Source organism: Cupressus sempervirens, chromosome 4 (assembly GCF_028749045.1).
Source record: "Cupressus sempervirens isolate cs-2001-9-10 chromosome 4, ASM2874904v1, whole genome shotgun sequence".
NCBI classification, from domain to species: Eukaryota; Viridiplantae; Streptophyta; class Pinopsida; order Cupressales; family Cupressaceae; genus Cupressus; species Cupressus sempervirens.
Genome location: NC_143121.1, coordinates 537,129,971 through 537,136,896, shown reverse-complemented (window position 1 = coordinate 537,136,896; position 6,926 = coordinate 537,129,971). Strand labels below are relative to the sequence as shown.

The 6,926-nt window shown below is 31.9% G+C and overlaps 1 pseudogene; it reads right to left on the bottom strand.

The window, feature by feature from the left end:
• Positions 1-627: 627 nt before the first annotated feature.
• Positions 628-1,208, bottom strand: LOC149562307 (putative calcium-binding protein CML25; annotated as a pseudogene).
• Between the last annotated feature and the right edge of the window lie 5,718 nt (positions 1,209-6,926).

Here is a 6,926-nt window from a genome sequence, read left to right as displayed (position 1 = left end):
TTATTTTATATTTAGTATTATATATTTATTTAATGATTTTAAAATTGACATAAGAAATAATTTTCTTTAAAATTGATTATTTATTTTACATTTAAAATTATTTATTAATTTTATATGTAAATGAAATATTTAAATAATCTGATGGTTTTAAATATGTTTTTGCTAGTATTTATTTTATTTTATTTTGTATAGTATATTTTGAAAAGGCTATGAAACTTTTTTAAATGTAAAATTAGTTTAAAATTTATAGATATAGTTTTGTGTTATATTAATTAGTGAAAAAATTGTTCAATACTAATTTAATAGTTTAAGAATGAATAGATTTTTGTAAAGTTAGAAGGTGATAGAATTTGGATTGAATGTTTCATGCCTGAGAGTTTGTGGCATGTAGAAACTTCAAATGAAGGGAAAAATTATTCCACTATTTTATGATGTTTCTTCTACATACTTCCACTAGATTAGAAATAAATAGAAGCTACATTTTCCAATCACGAAGCAAAAGGCACATATCTTCATGACATTCAACAATGGAAAGAATGGCTTCAGAAAGTTCACAATGACTATTCTTACAAACATTGGAGTTAATTGTCAAGTAAATATCAACTTGCTACTAAACAAAGATTGGAGTTAATTGTCTTGCACTACAATGGGGTTTGACATCATCATAAAAAATGTTGACCTAGCTGTCCCAATTAGCATCAACCCCTCGAATCATGCAACAACACTCATCCAAGCTGGAAGTCTCTCCCAACCTCCTTATAACTCTATGCAATTCATTTGGAGAGATGGATCCATTGTCATTGATGCAGAACATGTTGAAGGCATCTTCAAGATCTCACAATGTTGCAATGATGTTGAAACAGCATGTATTGAGCACAACAAGTTTGGGTATGTCCACTTAGCCACCTTCATCTGAGTTAGCCTATGCTATCATCATCTACACCTCATCTTCCATTGCATTGTGCCCTAGCAAGTGCATGATACTTTGCCATCACCGTCAATGTCACATTTATTGAACACAGCCTGAAGCTTTTCATCTTCATGATGAAATCCTTGTGGCTCAAAATTCCATGTTCTTTTCGGCTTGACATTTTCTTCGACGCCAAGGAATTTTCCTGTTAGGATTTGGAGGAGAAAATGTTAATGCCACGGGATAGCCATTGTGGGATCCATGAATTTTTGTAGTTGGAAAACTAGGGAAATCTCATTATGATTGATCAAGAACAAAAAAGGCTAATGCTTTAAATTTTGTCTCGCAAGGAAAAGGGATTTTAGGATAAATATTTCTAGAACTAGGGTTTGTAGCTATCCAATTTTTTATTTTCTTCAAAAGAGCAAGATCCTATTTCTAACTCGAGGTCTGGAAGATGTTGTAAATCAAACAATCTGAATAAACCCTCTACTTCATTTCCACATGTGCACATTGTTATGTGGTCGTCATGCCAAATGTTGATAGAATGCCCACCACTAGGTAGTTCAATCACTACTGTGGCTTTGGAATCACACTATCACTAATGTAAATGGCACCACTCATTGTGTCACATTGACCACACCATCTGCCTTGCACCATTCAAAAGCCAACACTCCATCACGTGTGTGGCCATGGCCAAACCCTTACTAGGCAACCCAACTTCTAGGGATTCCAACATGGCAGGAAGTAGTCCACTTTGGTGCTGACATGGGCATTGTGAATTGACGTCAACATTTTTGGTAGAAGTGACAAAAACATTCTAGACATTTAATTTTCTATTTTTTTGTCCAAAAATTGATTTTAGCCCTAGCAAAATTCTTATGAGCCAATCAAAAAATAGTAATTAGTGATTGAATGTTTTTAAAAAATAAAGTGACTTTTTAACTTTAGAAACTTAATTGTTATGGTTATAAAAATTAATTGTGACACCCCCACTGAAAACATTAGTTCCCTACCTATAGATAGGAAGGGACTAATAAGACAAGAAATGTGACCGATAATAGTTAACTAATTAATATGGTTGTTGCATTCTTGCTGGAATAGTTCAGAAAAAGTTAAATAAAAACATTACTCCAAGGAATAATTATTAGAGAAAAGGTAGAAGTAAAAGAAAACAAAATGTCTCTCACAAGGAGCATATGGAAATGCCTCTAAACTATTAATTGCTAGTTAAAAAGATAGAATTAAAAAAAAAAAGATAATGGGCTGAGAGAGATGTGTACATAATAAAATATAACAAAGACAGAATGTTGGATACAAGAAATAAACAAGCATAGATTTCAGGGTAGAAGAATGAAAAGAGAAAAAGACAATAAGCATAACAAGCCTTGGAGAAGGCCTCTTGTCATTGAGTAAAAGAAAGGTTACGTAGTTGGTCCAAGTGAAGGGCACAGAAGTAAAGAAACTCAAAAATTTCCACTAATGTCAAAACACAAAATAGCTAAGAGGAATGATACACAAATAGCAAAGAGAGCTTGGATAAATAAGAAGACAAAATGATTAATATGCATATAGATTTTGATTTAAACTAAAAAGAATAATGACCAGCAAGTTAAATATAGAGGAAAAAAGTAATACAAGACTATTTATTAATGAAAGAAATAAAAATATAAGAAAGAACCTACAAGAGTTAAGGTTAAAATTAAAAGAGCAATATTAGATGATATTATTTTAAGTTTATTAAGTCTATGAAATAGCAGCATGATAAAAACAATGTTAGAGGGAAAATATGGAGAAAGAGTTCTCTTGTTTTGGCAGCAAGCCTTCCAAAACAAGAGAGAGAAAAAAGAAGATTTTTTTGGCAATAAAATAACCCTTTGATAGCAAGCCTTCCAAAGGGGCTTGGATCAAAGAATAAAAATAACAATTAAACCTACACACAAAGTGTTAGAATGAGCTTAAAAGAAATGAACTCTTTTCTCAAGAGTGTCTCCAAAGTGGTAACCTTCACACAAACTCAAAATAAGGATTAGAATGCTTTGATACCATGTAAGAAATCGAGTAAAATGAATACTAATGAAATAATCCAAGAGATCTTGATGTGAAGAAGTTTACCATAAACCAAATGAGCTTTCCCAATGGAGCAACAAGAATGGAGATAAGAGTTTTTGAAAGGGGAAAGCAAAGAAAACCCCTTGTGTAATATTATGGATGGAAGGAAAAATCCCTAAGAAAGGAGAGAGAAAGAAGGTGGAGCAAATAGCTCATTGCAATAACATCAAGATGATGTGTAGAAGAAGTGTTGAATAATGTGAGAGAGATATCTCTTTTTATAGAGATGAGAAAGGAGTTGCATTTCTAACTCCCATTTCTACGAATTCCACCATTAATGATAAGTGTGTGCAAAGTGTCAAGATCCTCTTCAAGAGGAATAACTATTTTCCTTATGAGTTTTCCTTACACATGGACAATATGACAAGAAAGTGACATGTCCTCCACATGTGGAATAGAGGACAAACACTATAAGGGATACCTTGGTTTATCTCCCATATAATAAATAAATATAACCAAGGAAAGATTACTAATTCTAACACATATAATGTCCTAAATACACCAATAAACCAAAATTCTATCAAAATCTAGCAAGAACGAAAGTCCACATTTACCATAACAAGCACACTTTTGGATTGGGATATAAAATATGTCAGAATGTTCTCTAATCATTTTGACTCCGTCACTATACCCTTAGTAGTAGAGGCTACTAGCACATAAACCAAGTCAAGGAAAATAACGTAACAAATAAATACTAGGTGGCACATAAAACAAGGCAACACCAAAAACACCCAAAATTAAAATATCTCAAAATTTGATGAAATAAAAAACCCTCTTCTAAAATATATTTGAACTCCCAAAACTCCAATAAAACTCGAGTCCTTGATGTACATGCAAAATCTAAAAGCCTAACATTACCAAAACTTTCATTTTCAAAACATGAAACATGGAAATACACATTCCCATCAAACTAGGCGATAGAATTGCATGAAAATGGATGGGAACACCAGTCTTTAACCTCCAATTATTAGCAATATAAAGAACTAATTAGAATGAAGTAAAATTAAAAAATGAGAGAGCCTTGCCTTACTCCAAAAGTTGAAAACTAGGAGGGGAGAGCTCTGAAAGTGTTGAAAATCAAGGAGTAGAAGAAGATCCTCACTATGAATCCAATGCAACCACTCGTGAAAATTTGAAAAGCCAAATTCTAACAAAAATAAAAAACAATAAATGATCACAAGAGGCTTTTGGAGAAAAAAACCTCCAAACATAAAATTGCAAAAGTTAGTAGTGCGTAATAAAACTCACTTTTGTCTAATATAAATACTTTTATTAAAGTGACTTATAAATTAGATTATTAGATCACTCAATAATATAATTGGTCCCTTTTTCTAAATAAATTAGACAATTTAGGCAATTGAAATTCAACTATGCTAATAAATAGAAAATTTCTCCCAAATCAACTAAATCAACATTTTCTGCAACAATTACAAAACCCTAAATGCACATACACACTTATGGGTCTAATTACATAATGTATTACAAATCTAGATTTACCAATTACTAGAGATCTAATAATAAAAAATATAAAGATACGTCACCCATACATGGACAACATTATCTCAACATGAAAGGTCAAGGTCACTATCTCCTAGTGCCAATTGTCAGGGATATAGGTACACACTTAGATCCTAAATTATGAGTGAATGTACCTAGTACTTATTTAGTAAAGAAGAAAATGTCAAGTGCAAATGCTCAATTTATTATAGTTGAAGCACAACCAAACACAGTCACATAAAAGAGAATGAGATGTCGTATAGATCTCACAAGTCACTATAGCTCCATTCCTACTTCATACTAGCACCAACGTGAAATCCATGCATAGAAATGATCTAGTACAATATAACAACATATAATTACATGATATTTCATTTAAATTAAAGAAATTAAATAATCATTTATATTCCTTTAAGTATATCTATCAACTAAAATCAAAGGACACATATTAACAACATAGAGGCACAATAATCTATAATCCAAATGAACATCTTGTAGATACTTAAAATTGTCCTAAATACTATATTAATTGATTTAATATTTCCTTTGACATTATAATTAATTATTATTTAATTAATTATATTTTTCATATTCTTCTACTTATTTAATTAAATAGGTTCATTTCCCTAATGTTTTTAAATTTAATTTAAATAGATCCCCTCTAATGTATTAAATATTTTTAATACATAGTGCTCCATAAATCCCCTTTTAAATAAATTCCAAATTATTTAATTCCCTCCAATATATTAAATTCTTTAATCCTGTGATTAAGTTAAGTCTTATTTAATTTAATCCTAATCCCATTCTAAAACCTAGTCTACACCCATCACTCTCATCCTTCTAAGTCTACCCATTAATTAAACCTACTTAACTAATCCTAAAAACCTTTCTAAACACATCTTAGTCCCTAAGTATTTGCTCACACATGTGTGAGCAACTCAAGATCCAATAAAGCTTCCATTTTATTATTTTATTCACACCTCTTACACACTTGTGTCCCTTTCCTTTCTCCAAGGTTACTCACACATGTGTGAGCAAACCTTGAGCCATCACTTTCATCCAAAAGGCTTATGTTGACCTTTGCATGGCTTTTCCCCTTAGTCCATATGTCTCCTTTGTGGCACCTATGTGGATGCCACATAGATGCCACCTCCCCAAGGCCTCTCTCAAACCTTTAAATAGAACCCTTGTCTCAGGCATTTTTCATCTCCCTCATTTGCATTGTTATCATGCTAGTTTAGAGTTAGAGATTTGTAGTGATTTTAGTATTTTTATGCATTGTTACTAACCTTTGGTAGTTGCTAGATTTCATGTCATTTGCATTGTTAACTTAATTTGATTTCTTACATCGATATCCATATCCTTTGAGTGCTTTCAAGCATGGTTTCTTCCATAGCCATTGCTTGAAGTATTCTTCATTCATCTTAGTATAGATTCATTACCAATGCATATCATTTATCAATTATTGGGATTCATAGTTGTGTTTGGGGAGAGCACACTCACATCCCTCGAATCTAAAGCACACCAACAAGGCCTCTTATGGGCACCCTTGTTGAGTTGTTTTGAGGTTGCATGGTGACTTTTTCTTTTCGGTTGCATAGTTTTTAAACTCAACTTTAACATTTAGTTGTATTTTTTTTGTTTTGAATCTTTTGAATATGCACATGTAAAACTAACACTTGTTTGTTTACATGTGCTCTTGACAGGTTAGGTTTTCACATATACACATCTTCCATATGCAAATATTATCCATAGGTCAAAACCTAAACATAGATAAATTATTTCTCAATTATTCTAAGCACATGTTAATGGAAATAATAACTAAATTACTAAATATCATAAATGTCCTAATAATTTATCAATCCGAGACAATCATTCTAAAGCAATATCAATAACCTCAAATGTAATATACACTAGATAACATCATAAAGCACCATAATAAAAATTTGGTCAAAATACTACTAACAACATGATCAGACACATGAGTCAACACTACCGCAAGAACTAGAATTAGGTGCATCTCACAATGTAACTACTATTCATATCTCAAGGGTACTCATGGAATAAAATTGTGATATCGTACCAATTCAGGTAATCATTGTCACATACCTCCGTGAAACCATCAAATATATCATAAGTCTCATAAGTTAGACATAAAGCATAGTCAATCTCTTGATGTAACAACATAAATCAAATCACCCTGAGGGTGTAGACCACTCATCAATTCCAAATTGATAACTCCAAAAGAAAGAACATCAAGGTCCCATCCCTCAGGATGACATACAAGAAGTAAAGGGGAGGGGCACTACAAATGGAATTTTTGCTAGCACTAATAGACGTCTACAATTTTCAAATATATATACATGGTTAGATAGATTCTTCTTTGTAGGGTAATGAGGGGCCCTTC